At 41.9% G+C, this 19,051-nt stretch overlaps 1 protein-coding gene across 3 annotated transcripts in view; it reads left to right on the top strand.

The window, feature by feature from the left end:
• The first annotated feature begins 4,224 nt into the window (after nucleotides 1-4,224).
• UBE3A (ubiquitin protein ligase E3A) overlaps nucleotides 4,225-19,051 on the top strand; it is a 52,280-nt gene continuing 37,453 nt past the window's right edge. For all 3 annotated transcript variants that reach the window (XM_082074128.1, XM_082074126.1, XM_082074127.1), the window contains exons 1-2: nucleotides 4,225-4,619; nucleotides 13,404-13,471. The gene's annotated coding sequence lies outside the window, so the exon portion shown is untranslated. The remainder of the gene's footprint in view (nucleotides 4,620-13,403; nucleotides 13,472-19,051) is intronic.

Raw genomic sequence — 19,051 nt, 5'->3', positions numbered from 1 at the left:
CCCAGAGCTGCAGCAAGGATTAGCGGGGAAGCAGGGAGGGCGTGGTGGCTTTTGCACTGGGAATTCCAATCAGATTTCTCCAAATTTGGAGTCTGCTCAGCTGGGCAGATCCAGTTGCTTTCCAGCAGCTGGCTACACTAATGCAAAGTAGCTGAAAGCACTCAAGGCAGCAAAAGCATTTCTGTACCCTACTATCTGAGCACTTCAGAATATGTAACATACTTAAAGGAGGCAGGAAAATATAATTATCGCCTTTGCAACAGAAACAACTTGGGCACACCAATGTCCAAGCTACTTCCATGTAAAAAACAGTTGCAAGCACATGATATAAAACCTAAAAGTGATTTAGTACTTCCCCAAAAAATAGGAATTTATGCCTGGCAGAATCAAAGTGAAATCTATCACACAGTTTGGTCATCCTTGCACCACTGCTATACAGCAATTTGCTTTGGGTATATTCTTTATCTTATACTTGGCATGTCCACAGCCAATGTGATTCACCCCACACCTCCTCAAAACAGAAGGAAGGCTGAGTCTTTTCACACCTGTGTCTCCTTCCCATGCCTCTGCATCCAGCCAGTGCAGTACATAAAGCCCAAAATCCACATCAGCTGGATTCATCCTGCACTTTTCTTCCATCGGCTATCATCTGCCTTTTCCTCACAATTGCATTGGTTTCTTCAGAAGAAAACCTGTGACATATCTAAGCGATATTACCTCAGAGCAGTGATGGACCATAAGCTGCCAGTTACTAACCAGGGATGAGATATCAGGATTGCAATCAATAATGCCATTGGAAAAAAAACAAACAAACAAACAACAACAACACCAAAACCCAAAAACAAAACAAAACAAACAAACAAACAAAACAAACACAAACCAAAACACAGTTGATGTTCTGCAACGGCAAAGAAAATAAACTCCAAACCAAGTGTCAGCTACTATTTGGAAAGAAAGAGGGTAAAAGGACCATCATCATATAAATCTATGGTGTTCCTTGGATATTTTGAGCAGTCCTGGCCCTTCCTGCTATAAGGATGCAAGATGACCAAATGAACTGATGAAAGTTCATGCAATGATTGACAGGGATATACACTAGGAAGGGCTTTAGAAGCACCATCTAAGCATGCAGGGATAAAATTGTGAAGGACAAAGCTAGGCTTTGAAACTGGTGAGGGATGTGAAGGACAATAGGATCATCGTCAAGTACATCAGCAGCAAAAGGAGGACTAAGGAAATTGTTGCATTGCTGCTTAATGGGGCAGGGCACCTAGTGGCACAGAAACGATTAGGTCAGTGTCATCGCTACAGTCAAGGTGCGATCTTGGAGCTCCCAGATCCCTATGGGTAGTAGCAAATCTTAGGGGAGAAAGGTGCTTCTTATAGAAGAGGAGGATGAAGTTATGGGCTACTTAGATAAACTGGATCTATGTAAGCTTATGGGATCAGATGGGAAGCAACCAAGTACACTGAGAGCTGGCCAGTGTAATTGTGAGGCCCTCTTCTGTCATCTCTGAGTAATAGTGGTGTTCATGGGAGGTCCCCAAGGGCTGGAGGCAAGGAGGATCTGGGGAACTGAGGGCCGATCAGCTTCACCTGAAACTCTGGGAGGTTATTTCCAGACTTAGTAGGAGCAAGAAGGTGACTGGGAACAGCCAGCATGGATTTACTAAAAGCAAGTTATGCCTGAGCAGCTCTGTAATGAGAAGATTGGCTCTGTAGGCGAGGGGAGAGCAGAAAATGTTGCTTACTTGGACTTCACATGTTTCTCCATGGCATTCTTATAGTCAAGCAGGAGATAAGGACTGGACATGTGAGCTCTGCAACAGAGCAAGGGAAAAGCAGCAAGACAGAGCATCTTCCAGATCCAGTTTTCTCAATATTATTATTTCTGAGGTAACATGAAAGCTCATGACACAATCAGCTTTGTCCTCAATCTGAAATTTTAATACATCAAAGTTGGCAGATTTCGCTACTGTGCAGGAGAGAGCCTCCAGATGCAGAAGTCTGTGTTCATTCCACTGAATATTTTTAGATGAATACTGATGTCCATCTGAGCACAACAATGTACCCTGCTTTCACACCACACTAAAGTACAAGAATACTTCATTCAGTGTTAATATTTCAATTATACATCTGCCCACCATATTCTTTGTGAGTACCAGGGCTCTCTGCACTGATTTGTAATGATGTAGTTTAAGTCCACCAGCTATTACCCTGTAACATACACATTATGTCTCCCAAAATTGTGCTAAAAACTCTGATGTATCCATGTCATGTTAAAGATCTTAAACACACATTTTCTGGCCCAGAACAAATACCTGTCTTCAGTATCATGCTTTTGAGAGTTTATGTTTATTGTTTTAGTGGCTTATTCTAACATTTAAGAACTTCTCATGCTTCTAGAGTACCCTCAAAAAAAAAAAAGGAAAAAAGTATATTCTCTGCCAGCATAGAACAAGCTCTATTTAATTCCCTTTAGTAAAGTATAATGTAAAAAAAATTCAGATGTTTTCCTTTTTTTCTTTCTACTTCCTCCTTCTTCCCCTTTCTACGCTTGCTGATTTTTAATGCCTAAAAAAATTCAACACCCCAAAAAGTCCTATTATGCACATGCTGGCCAACTTTGAAATTATTTGACCAACCTGCTTTCAACATTGACCTGTCAAAATGCGAATTTTACTTGTGTTTTTGAAATCCTCCCAAAAAGCATACCTGCAATGCGTTTGATCTGGGTGAAGGTAGCAGAGGGAAAGGAATGACCTGAGAGGCAATGGAAAAATTATTTGTAGGGGCAGAGGAGCGAGCCTGGCAGCAGGCAGAGCTGTGCAGGACCAGAGGGTTTCTTGCCCACCCTTAGGGCTCCATTCTTGGGCCTCGCTGCTCCCTGACCCTCCCAGCCCTGCCAGCCAGTTCTACCCTCAGCGTCCCCCCAGAGATGGGGTCTTTTATTTATTTAGATGCATATGCTACAAGCAAAAATCAGTGATTTACGAGTGAAAGCATTGATGGTGTGAATAACATCAGGCTTTTGGTGACCTAAATTTACATTGTGGTGGCTACCTGCCCACCTGCCTGCCACTGTAGGCTGATGGTGAGGCTGTCCCTGCATCTTCCCGCCAGCCAGCCACCCAGTCCTTGCTCTCCCCGGCCTCTCTGCAGGGCCCAACATGACTGGGGCAGCCAAGCCAGGTGCTGCCTTGTCTTCGTGTTTGGCCAGCGGTGGCAGCAGCACATGGCTGCAGCACAGGTTCCCCTCCAGAGGTCACCGGCCATTCCCCTTCCAGCGTGCCCTCCCGCTGGCTGGCCCTGGCACCCCTCCCAGGTTGAACTGGATATACACCAGGCAGGCTGCCATGGGGCCCGCCAGACAGTCCCGTTGCTGCAGCGGGGTCTGACGGTGATGGGCCTCAGAGGGGGCATCGCTGAGAGGTGAGGAGGTGGCGGCGATAGCCCCGTGCTGTGCTGCCAGCCTGGGCTGCCTGCGTGCCATGGAAGACATGAGGAAATGGCCTCAAGTTGCACCAGGGGAGGTTTAGATTGGTTATTAGGAAAAATTTATTAGCAGAAAGGGTTGTTGGTCATTGGAACAGGTTGCCAAGGGAAGCGGTAGAGTCACCATCCCTGGAGGTGTTTAAGAGACACATAGACAAGGTTCTTAGGGACACGGTTTAGTGCCAGACTTAGGTTATGGTTGAACTCGATGATCTTGAGAGTCTCTTCCAACCAAAACGATTCTATGATTCTGTGTATGCCCATGTGTACATCTCATACGTGTCCTCATGTGTATGTCGCTCTGTGCACGTGGATATGTACGTGTGCACGCGCATGTATATGTGTGCCCCCGCGCGCGCCGCCAACGGCCGCAGTTCTCCCCACCCCACCCCCGCCCGCGGATCGCCCCCGGGGTGGGGGTGAAGCTGCGCATGCGCAACTCCGAGCTCCGCCCCGCTCGGCGCTTCACAACCCCGCGCGCCAGGCTGACTGCCTTTCTATGGGGAAGGAGCCCCCGCGCCATCGCCCGGTTTGCCCTCTTCCAACATGGCGGCCGCCACCTCACGCCTGCAGGCACGCAGGCGCTGCCTCGGCTCCCTTGCGCCGGGCGCGGCGAGTGAAAAAGGCAGGAAGGAACTGGCCGGGGAACTCTATGGTTTCGCGCGGTTGGTAGCGTGGCGCAGCCGCCTTGTCCGCCCGCCCGCCCCTGCCCGCGTTGCACGCCGGGACACAGTGGGTCCTCCTTCCTGCCCCCCCACGCCCCATCCCCGGCTGCCGCGAGTCCTCCGAGCTTGCGCCGCGCCGATATCCGTGTTGCTTCCCAAGATGGTGGCGCGGGGCTCGGGCTGAGAGCGAAGCGAGTCCGTGAGAGGAGGCGCACCCGTGGACCCGGCCCGCCCTCCCGCTGCTGCGCGCCGCCGGCCTCGCCAGGCCGCTCGCCTCTCCCCGCCCCGCCAGGCCGCGGTCCCGTCTCCTTCGCCCCGGGGCCCCGACGGCTCCACCGGCAGCAGCCGCGGCGGCGGCGCCTCCTCGCCTGTGGCCCGGCCCCGAGCGCAGCGCGGCCCCCGCATGAGCCCGGGCGGCGGCGGCGGGAGTGACCGGGAACAGCAGGCCGCAGCGCCCAGGTCGGTAGGCGCTGCGCAGCGCCCGGCCCGGGGAAGGGCTGGGAGGGGGGATGGCGCCCGTCTCACGTCGGCACTGGAGGGGAGGGGGCCGGGAGGCGGCCTTGCCGTCTTCATTTTGCCGGGGAGATCCCCCACATCGGATGGGGAAGGCGGGAGGCGCCGGCGGCAGGGGTGCGTGGCCCCGGTGGCTCTCTCCCTCCTCCACATGGGTGCGGGGCCGCCCCGTCCCTCCACAGAAGCGGGAAGGCCGGGCGAACGGGTGGCTCCGGGCTTCACCCCGTCTCCCCCGGGGAGACCGGCCTTGCTGGGCGACCTCGGGTGAACCCCAGCCTGCCTCTGCCTCAGTTTCTCGGCTCGGCCGAGCGGCGCAGTGGTGGTGCCTGATCCGTGGGGTTGCTGTGGGCATGGGGCATCTCGGTGCTGTCAGCATGGCCGGCTGGGACACCTGGGGGGCTACGGGGAGGTGAAATGGTGTGTAACTGGCGTGCAAGGCCTGCTTAACAAAGTAGATATGTTAACTTGCTCGTGTTAGCTTCTGTGCACTCTGAAGAGTTGGATCTGCTTACCTGCGAACAGGCTGCTCTGCTGATAAACGTGATCTGTCACTCCTGACTGTGGGACTTGCTGGGTTTCAGTTTTGAACTGTGCCTGCAGTATTTCAGTTAAAGGAACTTCATGGGTTGTTATGGTTCACAGTCGATTTGTAAGTCGGATGTCTAAGATGATGTGAAACGGTCATTTAGAAATTACTTCTGCTTAGGAAAGAAAATATGTTCCACAACTCTCCTTTTAAGTGGCAAGAACCTGTAATCTGTAGACTTGTAGTTGTGCGCTTTTTTTTTTTCCAGTTAATGGTAATACTTGCTTATGTTTCCATCTGTGTAAGCGATGTTCTAATTCTGAGGCAAATGCCTGTGTCTTGCACATCACTTCAGGGATAGTCGCTCTGTGTCCATATGGAAACTTCCCTGCCTCAGCAGGACTTTTTGCAAACCTGAGGCTCTGTGAGAATCAGCATATTGGATTAGTTTTACCATGCCTCTTGCATGTCTACCAAAAAGTTCCTCAGTGGGAAATTGTACCTGGTTTCCTAAGGAAGTAAGACCTACTGTGATTATGCTGTCAGTTTGTCAGTTTCTCTCTCTCTTTTTTTTTTTTTTTTTTTTGGTTTTGGTTTGATTTGGTTTTTTGTTTTGAAATGGAGAGGTTTAAAAGATAAGATTAAGTTCCTAAATTCATGCAAATAGCATCCAGTTACAGAGATTCCCTGCTAAGAGAGAAGCTACACTCTTAAGTTTAACTGCATTGTTAGACATCTATGCCTGGCTGGGAGAATAATGGAGATGAAAGGTAAGAATGAAAACTGCTGGAAAATGGGCTTTACATTTTTCACAAACTGCTTGTTAGGGGTGGTGGTGTTAAATACTCTGTGCCTTTTCATCTTGGAAACAGTTAAGCGCAGAGTTTGACAGTATTTTCAAATTAATGAGTGTGTTGAATTGAAAATACATGCATTACTAAATTGTTATGGATATTTGATAATTTTCCTCACATACATTTGTGTCTTAAAACAGATGCAGTTTGCAGTGCTTATGACTTGTCTTTGTAACAGTAATGTTCTGTCAATTTAATATAGATGAATCTTGGAAAAAAAGCTAGACCACTACTTAGGTTTACAGGACCAAAATATGCCTTTAACTGAAATTATTGCAGTGCAATATTACAGATAGTTCATCTCTCTCTTATGAATACCTTTCATTCCACTCTAAATGTTTGCTATTCAAGGTAGCATCTTTCATACCAGAGTTAACAAGTTCATTTTCTGTTTACCAGAGTTATTTGCTATTTCTGTTTACAGGAATATCCTGAGTATCTCCCAAGAATTTAGAAATAAAGTACCAAGCTAAATGGCAAAATAAATTTATTTGTTTGGGGTTTTCTTGGAGTATAACTGTGTGACTGTTTAAAAGAAAAAAGTGACTGAAGGAAAGGCAGCCTTGAAAAAGTGAAGGTGTTTAACTTTTTCACAGCACTGAGTTTCAAAGTCTAGATCTCTCAGTCCAGGTCATCTTCAGAACTCTAACATTGTGTGGGTTTGATCCTTTTTTTAAAAGCAAACAAGACTTTTAGTCCTTTTTTAATTACTGCCACTGCTTAAAGACGTATGCAAATGATGATTCTTTTGTGAATGGAATTTAAAACTGTGTGCATTTGTTAAATACATCTAGGGATGTTCTCAGCTTACTAGAATCTTTGTTAGATAGAGCACCTTGAGTTTGACCCTGTTATAGTCAACTTGAGTAAATGAAACAGGTTCTCTTTATTTTTGTTGAACTTCACTTTTTGTAGGATAAAACCCGCTTGCTTTGGAAACGTGAAATTACATGTGTTTGCAGTGTAAAATCATGCTTGTTTCATTATGAGTATGTGCTTCTTTGACATGTTCTTTACTAATTCTCTATGAATTCACAGGTTCTACTTAATCAAATACATAATTGGAGGGAAAAATATATTTGAGTCAGGTTTTAATAGTCATAAACATGTTTAATTGTGAACATGTTTAAGCATATAACATTTTCTATAAACAATAATTAATGTAGTACATGATATGAGATTTATTGTGGAACAAATTTAGTGTTTGTTTTTGTAAATATGTATCATCTTAGTTTTTGCTTTGTGGGAAAGGTTTTTTTTTTACTTTTTTTTTTTTTTTTCCTCTGCTGCTTTTGGTTTCAGTTTACTTAGTGAATGTCCAGAGATAATTCATCTTTTTTTAAATGCAGGAAATGTTTTTCTTCCTCCCCGCTCTTGAAGGTAAAAGTCACTAATTCTTAAAAATAAAACATGCAATTGAGGGAGAAGAGGAAAGAATTCCTAGAGTACGGAGGCATATATCTCATTTCCAGTCTCAGTCTTCTCAATCTTCATTTCTTGTACTGTGCGCCAGGCCTTTGCTTCACTTTGGTTAATGAATTGATATTGATTTTTAAACAAAGGAGGTATGTTTAACACTTTTTCTGAAGTTTGTAGTATATTTAAGGTAGTTACAAGTTTTATAGAGAAGCAATGTTGAAAGGTTTTCTGTCATTAATCAAATCCTGATTTGTACATGGAAGGACAAGGGTAATCCACTTGCCATCAGGGTCTGTAACAAATAATTCAGAATATGATATTTAATTTACTAAAAAAAAAAAAAAAAAAAAAGCCAAAAAAACAACCTAACTCCTCCTTTGTATGTTCCCCCTTCTACCAGGGGTGTGCTGTAAGCTTTGCTAAATAATTGGTTCCCAGAGACAACAACAGTGAGCAAATTGCAAGTCTGAAGTGACTTTTGTCACCTTAAATACTTTGACCTTTAACATTTACTGCATTAGCTTCCTGTGTTTACAGTGCCTGACAGCCTCATAAGACTGTATTGCCCAGGACTAAAACTTTGGAAAAATGCTAGTTCATATGAATGTGTGTAATGTATGTGGTTGGCTAGCAGAACGTCAGCAAATACAGTGTAAATGCAATATTTTGTAAAGAAGCATCACCTCGGTACCTCTACCAGCTGGTAACACATTTCTTTGGGAAAATAACTTCATAGTAGAAAAATTTAAAAGACAAAATCAAGTAGTGTTGAGATCCGGGATTCATGCTTGGCAATATAATGTGTGGCCAAATAGCTCTTTAACTGGCTGGGTTTGCGTAGTTCCACCTTCTTGGGGCTAGGAGTGACAGAACTTACCGATTGCAAAATTACGTTATGAACGAAATATTACCATAGTGTTCTGTCTCACAAATACTCTGAATGACTCTCTTGAAGGAAGCGTTAACTACTACTTATTTTTAATAGGTTGAGCCTGGTTCCCTGTTTTATGCAAACTGCTGAATGGAGGAAGGGAGTGGAAGTCAATCTTTACCGATCCTCTTCCCATTACCATCTTGCATGGTTCTTTACCCATGTTTTACAGAGTGGTGAAGAATTAGGAGAAGCTGCAGTTGTTCAGCTGAGTGGAACTAAATGGGTGGCTTCCCTCTGGACCCTCATTTCACTGTCTTAGGTGAGAGGGATGACCTGCTTCTTTTGAAGCAACTTGTATTTCCTTAGAACAGAGGTATATGTGTTTTTAGAGAAGCTTCTAGTTAGTGAAGCAGAGGTTTGGACTGCGTTTTTTTGTTTGTTTTTTTTTTGAGGATATTCACAATATGTAACTGTTCAAGACTTCATCAAAAACGATTAGCATTTACATCCATCCAAATAGCTTTAAAAACATGCACTGTGTTCACTTACTTTACTTTTGAGAATAATGCTTTTCATATGTAGTATGTCAACAGTGGGACTGTGCCAGAGGTGAATTACAGTGGTGATGTTTTAGCACAAACTTGAACTGGTGTACCAATTGGCTACTTGATGTGTTCAGTCCTTTTATGACAGTTTCAAAGCTGCGGCCTAAGTAACTAACAGATAGTGTGTCTCAAAAATTGTAAGGTATCTCAGTTTGAAATCCAATGGAAGTTGGGTTTTAGTGGGCCTTGCTTCAACCGGTGGAATGACAAGCAGAAAATCATGGAGCATGTGTTCAGGGTTGGTCATTGTTGCATAATTGTCTGGCAGTGATTAGTCTCCATGGTTTACTTTTCACCTGGTGTCCTGTGAAGACTGTGGCAGGACTCCTGCTGTCTTGACTGAGCTTGAGTAAGAGGTGAAACTAGTTCTTCATCTCCCCTTTGTAGATGAGACCACACTCTTACTCCCTTTGGCAGCCCCCTTTTTGGACTTGTTGATACTTCATTGATATTCACCAAAGAAACTGGTAAAATCAGGAAATTGGAATAAGAAAGAAACACCCTATCTCCCTTACCTTTGGGAGCTGTGTGCAGGGGAGGCACCAGAGCTATCTGTAACACGTTGCCAAGTGGTGCTGAGAGATGCCGGGCTTGTCCAGGCAGTCAGGCTCTGGCACTACTTGTGTGCTCCTGCTCTGGTGTGCTTTGTGGGAGCCAGGCTGGAGCAGCTGCAGTTCAGCAGGCTTGGGGTATTAGAGGGTGGTGGAGTGACCCCTCAAGGAGCTGAACTTATAAGATGGGCTGCAGGTCAAAATACTTCAGGAAATGCTATCATAGTTGTAGGTGAGTTCTTTTGCATTATAGTTAGTCATTGTGCTGGTTTGACTGAAAATAAGTTAATTTTCTTCATGCAGTTAGAAACCTTTCTTTTTCATAGTTAGCACGGTCATTATTTGGACTTAGTTTAAGAACAAAACGTCACACCCTGGGACTGAGTTCTAGTTTGAGAGCCAAGGGAGTTCTGAGTGCTCTGCCCACAGGTGTGAGGCATCGAGGAGGGGGAGCATGGATAGGGCAGAGCTTGACTGACATCCAGACTGATCAATAAGAGTATTCCATCCCATCAGCGTCATGCTTCGTATTTAAGGAGAGTTGGGATCTTCCGGTTGCTCTCTTGCTCTTGTGTGTTCGCCTTCACTTTTTTTGGTCAGAGACGGGGGAGTTTGGCCTTTTGTCATTTTGCAGAGGCCTCTGGGTCTTTCTGCCTTTTTTTCTCTTTTGTCTCTCTGGGATTGGCTATTTGGGACCAGGTGCTGCTGCCTGGGATTGGCTGCTCAGTGTGGACAGAGTTGGACAGAGTTTATGAGGAGTTGCATTGAATATCTTTTATATTATATTTCTATTTTATGTATTTATTTAATAGTAGTGTATTAATATTATGTTACTTTATTAAACTGTGTTTATCTCAATCCAAGTTTCTCCCTTCCCATTCAATTCTCTCCCCTATTCAGGGTGGGGGTGAGTGAGTGGCTATGGTGGTTGTAATTGCTAGCTTGGGTTAAACCACAACAGTCATGTGTTTGAGCTGATAAATGCTTAATGTGTTTTGATTTTACAGTACAATATTTTTTGTTTCCTTAAAAAGTATCAAAAACTTTTACAAAGCTAGATAATACTGAAGATGTCTATCACTACTTCAGAATTTCTATTTCCAGTATGATTTTTGTATCTTTCTTATTTGTATGGCCATATTTAGATAATGATTACTTTTTATTTCATAGGAAAATCTCATGTCCAAAGGCTTGGTGATGAGGTTGTGGTTTAATATGTATATATACACTATTTTATTTTTAGAAAGTCCAAAGTATGCTAGCCAGCTCTGGCTGCAGTAGCTGCAGCTAGATGTGTTTCAGCTGCTGTAGCAAAACTCTAGCCTATTGTGGACCATAGAAATACATACTTAGAGTTCACACAACCTGCAAGTCCCATGAGAGTTCAAGGCCACAGGAGCTCTTGTGAGTGTGTGTCACTCCTGTGAAATACTGGAATGTCTTGGTTGCAAAGGTTGAGCACTTTACATTGTAAGGTGGTGATAAAAACTCCATTTGCATGATTCCTATGACCTGAATATCTTATTGAAAGAAGGATGTTTGTGAATATTTGGTTGTTTGGGTTTTGTGTTTCTTTGGCTAGTATTGTTGTATTAAGAATGATAGTTGTGGAAGAGAATTATTCTTATTTGAACTTACATATTTGAAATTGTGTGAGAGAATCTGTAACACTGGGTAAAATACCTACCATTTTCCTTAGGGTAGTACGCTCAGAATTTTTTTGTGCCCGATCTCATGAGAGTTACTGAAAAATAAAAAGGGGAAAACATCATTTAAGCACCTGATAGAAGCGACTTCATGGTGTCTTTCATCAGGCCAAACATGGGAGTTTCAAAGTATTTTTCCTAATTTATAGTTAAAGTGTTTTGCAGTTCTGTACAATTTGCTACCATTTGCTTAATTCAGTAGCTTACCATCTTTGTTAATAGAATTCAGTGTGCCTTCCAATCTCTCTTATTGAAAATCTATGACATTTATGAAAAAGCAGCTCTTTTGGCTCTGGTCATGTGACAGAAAAGATTTCTTCATGTTGAGTGGAACCAATAGTGTTAGCTGTGCTTTTAGTCACATTTGCATCTTTTTTTTAGGCAGGTGTGGCTTCATTATAATTAATAAGTATACTATAGATGAATGTTGAAGCATGTCTGACGTAATGAAATTATTTTCATTCCTTTTAGGGAAGCACAGCAGATTCCATGTTTCATTTTGTTGTTGTTCGTGTAGCCTTTGCACATTCGTGGTGGTTTTGTTTGTTTGTTGTTTGTTTGGTTTTTTGTTTGTTTTGTTTTGTTTTTTAGGAGACTGCTGAATTCTTCTGCCTTGGTGGGGGAGATAGAGGAAGGAGAGCTGGAAATCCGGGTGGTTCAGTTTTGTGCTGTTAGTTATTTGCTCTTCTGCTGCTAGCTGTGTGTTAGTAAGCAAAACCTCTGTCTCCATCTCCTCTACTCTGGATTTGTTCCTTCTGTAAATTGTATTGTCTTAAACTACATAGCTTCCATTATGTTGGGAACCTTTGTTTTCTTTTCTCTTGTTGCTGGACAACGATCGTAAGATCCCTAATAGTTGTATTTGTGATACTTTTCCGTGTTGTACTTTGTGCTCTGCTTGTATCTTTGTGTGCTGAAAATTGGTGCTTTTGTATCTTAGAGGAGAGTGAATTTTATATAGACTGTCATTGGTCTGTGTGTGTACATAAATATATACATTGGAGCATATGCTGGAAGTTCTGTGATACAAGGTGTGAAAATATCAGTCACATTTGTCAGAATACTTTTAACTGTGTTTGCCTAGTGGTGTAATTGTGAATGAAGAATTATTCTTCAGTAGAATATAAGATAGATATTCTGGATTTCTGCTGTTGGTATGGTGTGGAAGTACCACCTCCAAACAGGAAAATCATCAGTTACTGTCTCATACTGTTCATTTAAATATATTCTTTTATTTTTTCCTTCTGAAGGCTAGTGAAGTTTTATTGACACAATTGTGTAACATTAACTTATTCATCTAAATTGTACATAAATCCACATAATTATCATAATTGTTTGTTAAAAATAGCAGTTTTGTTTTATGAAACAGGTGGGGTGCCCTATTTAACTTTTTAATTTAAATATTAAAAATTGTGTGCAAACAGTGCTGTAGAGCTTTACTGGCACAACTGTGTCAGTCTAGGATCACTCCTTTTCATATCCCTGACACAGAATTTGCCCTTTGGTACTGGATGGGTTCTCTGTTGTTTGACGTCTTTAAGACAAACCTGAAACTACTCTTCAGGTAACCACATCAGGACTTCCTTCGCAGAACTCCAGTCTAGATCGGAGATCAATCTAAATCAGCTGCATTGGATTTGTTGGTTCCTAATAAAGTTTTAGAACCAATAAATTAAGTATTAAATCTTCATGGTACTGAAAATGTGGTACTCCATGCCAAACGAGGAACTTTCTGGAAAGTAGATAGATTTCTTCAATTGTATGCCTGTTTTTGTCACTTTTTCCCCTGAAATTGGTTGGGATTTTAGGTGTGTGTGTGAAAATGTTTGGAGTATGTTTTATACTAAGTATTTTCAGTTGTGTTTTTTGTTTTGTTTTGTTGGGTTTTTTTGTGTGTGTGTGTTTGGTTTGTTTTTTTAAATGGAAAGTATGATTTAGTTTGGGAAGTCATACGATTTAGTTTTAGGTAGTCCTGCAAGGAGCAGGGAGTCAGACTTCATGATCCTTATGAGTCCCTTCCAACTTGAGGTGTTCCATGATTCTCTTACATGATTCTAACTATATATTTCCTCTAGTTGCAGGCTTGTGACTAATTGAATAGCCATTCTTGCATGTTATTGTTTTGAAGTTGAATTGAGCTTTAGATCAGTATGGAGCATAGTGCAAAAACTGAAACATAATGTTTTGCATTATAGGTACAAGAACTGTAGAAGTCCATTTTAGAATTTGAAAGAACAAGTTTCTGCAGCTCTGGAAAGACATGGTATGTTTATGTTTTCACTTACATTGTGTGTATGTTAATAATTATAATAACAAATATTTTTGTTCCATGATTTTAGTTGAAAGTTTAAAATAAATTCAGGAAGAAACATACACATTCATTTTTCCCATATTTTTTCAACTGTTGTGTCTGTTACTTAGGCATAGGTCTCTAGAAAACTGAGTTATTGGATTTTTCATGGAGAAAATAAATACTGAGGATACGACATTCATTAATTCCCTTTTAATTCATTTTACAAGCTCATCATTGTGCTGCTGCTGTCCATCTACGGGGTGTTTCAAAAAGATGGACCCAACATGTTACAATTACACAATTTTACAAATGGTGTAATAAGTTATCGAGTTTTAGTGACCTTTTTATAAATGCTCTGTGTTCCCTCCACTTGCTGTGCCCTCAGTAAGAGTTTCATTCATGGGCAGTTTGTGGTTGCAGAGATACAGTGATTTCAAATTGGCTCTGTCTTTTTGAAACACCCTGTATTTCTCCATGGATTGGATAAGAATTGGTGCTGTTCTTGAAAGTGTGTGTGTTGGTGTGTTTTGATTTGTTTTTTTTTGGTTGGTTTGTTTTTGTTTTTTTCCTTGCTGCTGAGCATATGTGTAGTGAGACTTGAACAGTTTTTAGGCATGAATTTAAAAATAAGTTCAGAACTACTAGAATTACTTACACAAACATCAGTGTAAGTCTGATTTGCAAATTGGGATGTTAGGACATGCAGAAATGTAACCTTCATTAGCAGTGTTAACATGAGCCCGTAATACATAGTATCTCTTTTTGTCTAGGCTGTTAAATATCCAGCCAGCTTAAAAATATGTACATGGAACCTCTACTTGTAGTTATTTTAATTTCCATTTTCTGACTTTATTCTGGTATAGTCCTGTGGACTACCTGGTAGTATGGAATAACTGCACCACTCAGTAGTGTCTCTTAAATTCTGTAGTTCTGCAATTTGGTACATAGAGAATTTTGAAATTTTTGCATTGCTGCATCGAGAAAAACAAGTATTATATTCATTTTTCTGCTATATTAAATAGATCTGTTCATGTACATATAAAATTGTAGGTAGTGTCTTCAACAACTGCTTCTTAGCTATGGGTGTACTTTTTTAACAACTTAAAATGTAGAGAGCTCAGTAACTGCTGATACAAGATTTATACACCATGTGTTTATGTCTAGATTTTTCTTTTGAAGATACTTAACGTGAGAACATAAGTTTTGAAACGTCAGCCTTGCAGAAGGTTATTTGGTGTCTTTTTTTTCTTTTGTAAGTTGTATTTTGTAGGAAGCTATAGATAAGAGCTAAAATTATTAATTCTATGATGGAACTTTAAATATAGTGTGTGTTAATTAAAAACTGTAAATCTTTTAAAAAGCTATAATGTTACATTATCACAATCCAGATGTTCCTGAGAAAATTGTATAGATTGGTCCTTTACTATAGCAGGCATCTGGCAGGTAGTGTATATTCATTTTTGCACCCACAGCACCACTGGGACCACCCACCTGCTTCTTGCTCTCCAGTTTTGATACCAGTTGTGTGTATGATGGCTGTTCTTCAAACCTAAGCAGTTACTTCTTTATCGCTGTTATTTCTGCTGGCTGCTTTTTTCTGAATGTTTAATTGCTTGCCACTGTATGTATGCATAGAGTCTTTGGAATGGTATGTGCTTCATAAATTGATGAAGAATTTCCCTCTAATCCCCTACGACTAGTGAGTTATGAGTACTAATGGAACATCAGAAAAGCTGAATGTACTGAATTGCACAATTGCAGGATTTTTTGGTCTTAATATGATCTATATGTAAACAAACATACTGTTGACACTGAAAAACATTTTGAACAGAAAGGTACTTTACATAGAAGGCTTCATGAAAGATGGATGGCAGAAGAAAGCAAAATAACAAAGCAAAAGCAAAAGGATGGAATAAAAGTTTAAATATTGAAGTTGAAGTGAAGCTGTAAAACTTACCTGTTTGGAAAATAACCTGATACCTAGCCAGTAAAAGGAGAGCTACTGAAAGAAATTTGAACAGATGATTGGATTTCACCTCCTGATGTAGAAAGGGGCTTTCCTTTCCAGGAACCCTTCATTTTATGAGTCAAGTCTGTTGTTCTAGCTGTAATACTGGGAGCATGTGTGTGTTTGCTTATCAGTTGTGACTGCTGTAATGACTTCAGTTTGGCATTTTCCAGGATAGAACCCAATTCTTTTGGTCTTCTAACTGTGTAATTTTGTACTTGTTGTTATTAGTTGAACAGTTTGGTTTACCAGGCAACGGAATGAAATTTGTATAGATGTATTTACTTCTGGCTTTGTATTTTTGCAGCTCCATTAGGTTTTGTGTAATCAGGTTTTTTATTAGTGGCTGTTTTATTTTCCTTATGATCATTGATAAACCGACCTGTGATTAGTCGTATGAAAAAAACTTCTAGAATCTTCAGTCATCTCCTGCTTTCTGTGTTGGAAGCAGCATGCAGGCAACAAAAGCAATTGATATTTCCAAACTTATAAAAAAATTAAGTCTCAAACATTACTATTAAGCTATTACTTTTTTTTTTTCTCCTGCTAGTGACAGTTAAGATTGACCATAGGGATCTGATGAATATTCTACAATTTCCTGCAGGACACTTGAATCAACCTCAAGTTATAAAAGACCAGCTTTCGTATTAGTTGCCAGTTCTTTTTTGAAAGTATTATGTTAGCTAGCTAGGGCAGTTCTGAGGCCACCTTTTACTGTATAGATGGTCACTGTCCATTTCGTCATGGTAGTCATTCTGGAATTGTATCAAATCCATTCTCGGAGGATTCAGAGGGGTTCTTCAGAAGACACACGAGAGCTGTCTTTAGAGATATCTTCTTGAGAGAGCTGGTTATTTTTAATTAAGCAACTCAAATTCCAGCAATGGAAGGAAAGGAAGATCATGGTACTACTTTGTAAAGGTGAATCATCCCTGTTTTCATTAGATCATCTTTGCCCATAGAGGTGGTAGATGCCCCATCCCTGGAGACATCCCAGGCCAGGCTGGATGGGGCTCTGAGGAACCTGATGTAGTTGAAGATGTCCCTGCTCATTGCAGGGGCTTGTACTAGATGAGCTTTGAAGGTCCCTTCACACCCAAACTATTATATGATCTGTCAAAAAGAAGCTTAAAAAAAAAAAAAAAAACACACACAAAGATTACTCAAGCAGATACATAAATTTTTTTTGTAAAGGAAACTTCTTACAAATGCCACCTTCCAGAGTACCCATCCATCAGTAAGGTCAATAAGAAGTCATAGGTTTAATAAGAGAACTGTTCCTCCTCTCAGGCATCTTTGTAGACCTCAGGTACTGGGTGTCAGCAGTCAGATTGCAGTGCTGTCACAGAAAGTGAACATCAAATAACACAGGGAAGGTAATAGGTGTGGGAAATCCATGTGAGCAAGAATGTTCAATGACGTGATTTGTAGCTGGAACATTTTTCGCTTTATTTTTGATTGCTGACAAATAGGTACATATGTTCTCCATGATGTGGAGTTAAGTTCTGGATGCCAGTTGTCTGAGGTTCAAGGAGGCCATGTGCTGGGTCCTGCACTTGGGTCACAACGACCCCAGGCAGTGCTGCAGGCTCAGGAAGAGTGGCTGGAAAGCTGCCCAGTGGAAAAGGACCTGGGGGTGTTGATTGACAGCTGGCTGAACATGAGCCAGCAGTGTGCCCAGGTGGCCAAGAAGGCCAACAGCATCCTGGCTTGTATCAGGAATAGTGTGGCCAGCGGGACTAGAGAAGTGATCGTCCCCCTGTACTCAGCACTGGTGAGGCCCCACCTTGAATTCTGTGTTCAGTTTTGGGCCCCTCACTACAAGAAAGACATTGAGGTGCTGGAGAGAGCACAGAAGGGCAATGAAGGGCCTGGAGCACAAGTATAATGAGGAGCGGTTGAGGGAACTGGGGCTGTTCAGCCTGGAGAAAAGGAGGCTGAGGGGAGACCTGATCGCTCTCTGCACCTGCCTGAAAGGAGGTTGTAGCATGGAGGGGGTTGGTCTCTTCTCCCAAGTACCAAGTGATAGGACGAGAGGAAACAACCTCAAGTTGCACCAGAGGAGGTTTAGATTGGATATTAGGGAAAAATTCTTAATGGAAAGGGTTGTCAGGCATTGGAACAGGCTGCCCGGGGAAGTGGTGGAGTCGCCATCCCTGGAGCTGTTTAAAATACGTGTAGATGAGGTTTTTAGGGACATGGTTTAGTGACAGTGTTGGGCTAATGGCTGATCTCGATGATGTCTTCGAAACAAAATGATTCTCTTCTTGGTTCATGTTTGTGATAGCACACTTTCAAGGTTACATGAAATCTGCAAAGAGAAGATCTCAGACTATGCAACAAAGTTGCTTTTAGCCTCTTTTGATGCATCTGAACTTGATTTCGGACTTGTGCTCTCTCCTTTATTATTTTTTCTTCCTCTTTTTGAGTTGATGGGAGCATTGTTTTCAGAAAATCTGCACCTTTTTCACCTTGGAGAAACGGGTGTTGTCTCCAGCCACTGCCTAGACATATTATTTATCCCGTTCCCTCTCAATCAGAGCTACTCCATGTCACACAAGGTTCTTCAGATACATGATTTGAGTTGTTGTCTTCCATATTGCATCTACCTCTTGTAAATAGTCACTAGGCAGATATAGATGTGTCTGTACTGGAGCCGCCCCAGTTCTAAAGAGCCTTGCAGCCATCTCAGGTTTCTCAGACATGCTTCACAGGCACAAACTGCATGTGATCCCTTCATCTGCTCTGTGTGCCTGTGAAAGCCTAAACTGTAAGTCATGCAAATGACAGTGAAGACCAGGGAAATCTGTTTGAGCTATAGGAGTAAATATCTGCTCTGTGACTGCTGTTCCTACCTAAATTGCATCCAGAACTCTTTTTTTTAATGTGAAGCAATTTCTGTGACAGAAAAGCAGTTGGCTTAGCTCAGTTTCCTATTTCCATAATACCCTTTTCCAATATGTTGATCTGTTCATCAGTGTGGTTTCCTTTTCCTGATCAAATAGTGTCCTTTGACTCTCTTACCAGTTATTTTTCTGCCTTATTTAGATGTAGTAATCAAAATGTCCATTGTTCAAACTAAATTCGGAATAAGGGATCTTTGATGGCAGTGTCCTTCACCACCCACCCCGTGTTTCAACATGCTGGACTCTTTGCCAGCAGACAGTACTCTGCTGATGCATGAATGAGTAAGGTTTTAGAAAAACGAATTCTTTCATCTGTGCTAGGGAATCCTTGCCAATCATATTCTGTCCCACAGGACGGGTGGCAAGGATAGGTGGGAAAGGTAGGACAAGGAGATAGGAGGGAAAATTATTCATTAAGATTTCTTACGTCTGGATTGTTTAAAAGTAGCCCGAGATTTTTAGACCCCAATACAGTAATCTAGTTTTAAGGTATCTAGTAACAAATTAGGAGTGCTGCAAGTACCTGATTCAAAGCTCTGATCCCCACTAAGTTCAATTTGTAGAGACAAATTCAACTGCAAAGCTCGGGTGAGTTAATTTCGGTGTGGTGGGACTCATGCCAGTTCTGATACTGCC

This window comes from Streptopelia decaocto (assembly GCF_964273445.1).
Source record: "Streptopelia decaocto genome assembly, chromosome: 1".
Lineage (NCBI taxonomy): Eukaryota > Metazoa > Chordata > Aves > Columbiformes > Columbidae > Streptopelia > Streptopelia decaocto.
This window is presented reverse-complemented; position numbering and strand designations above follow the sequence as displayed.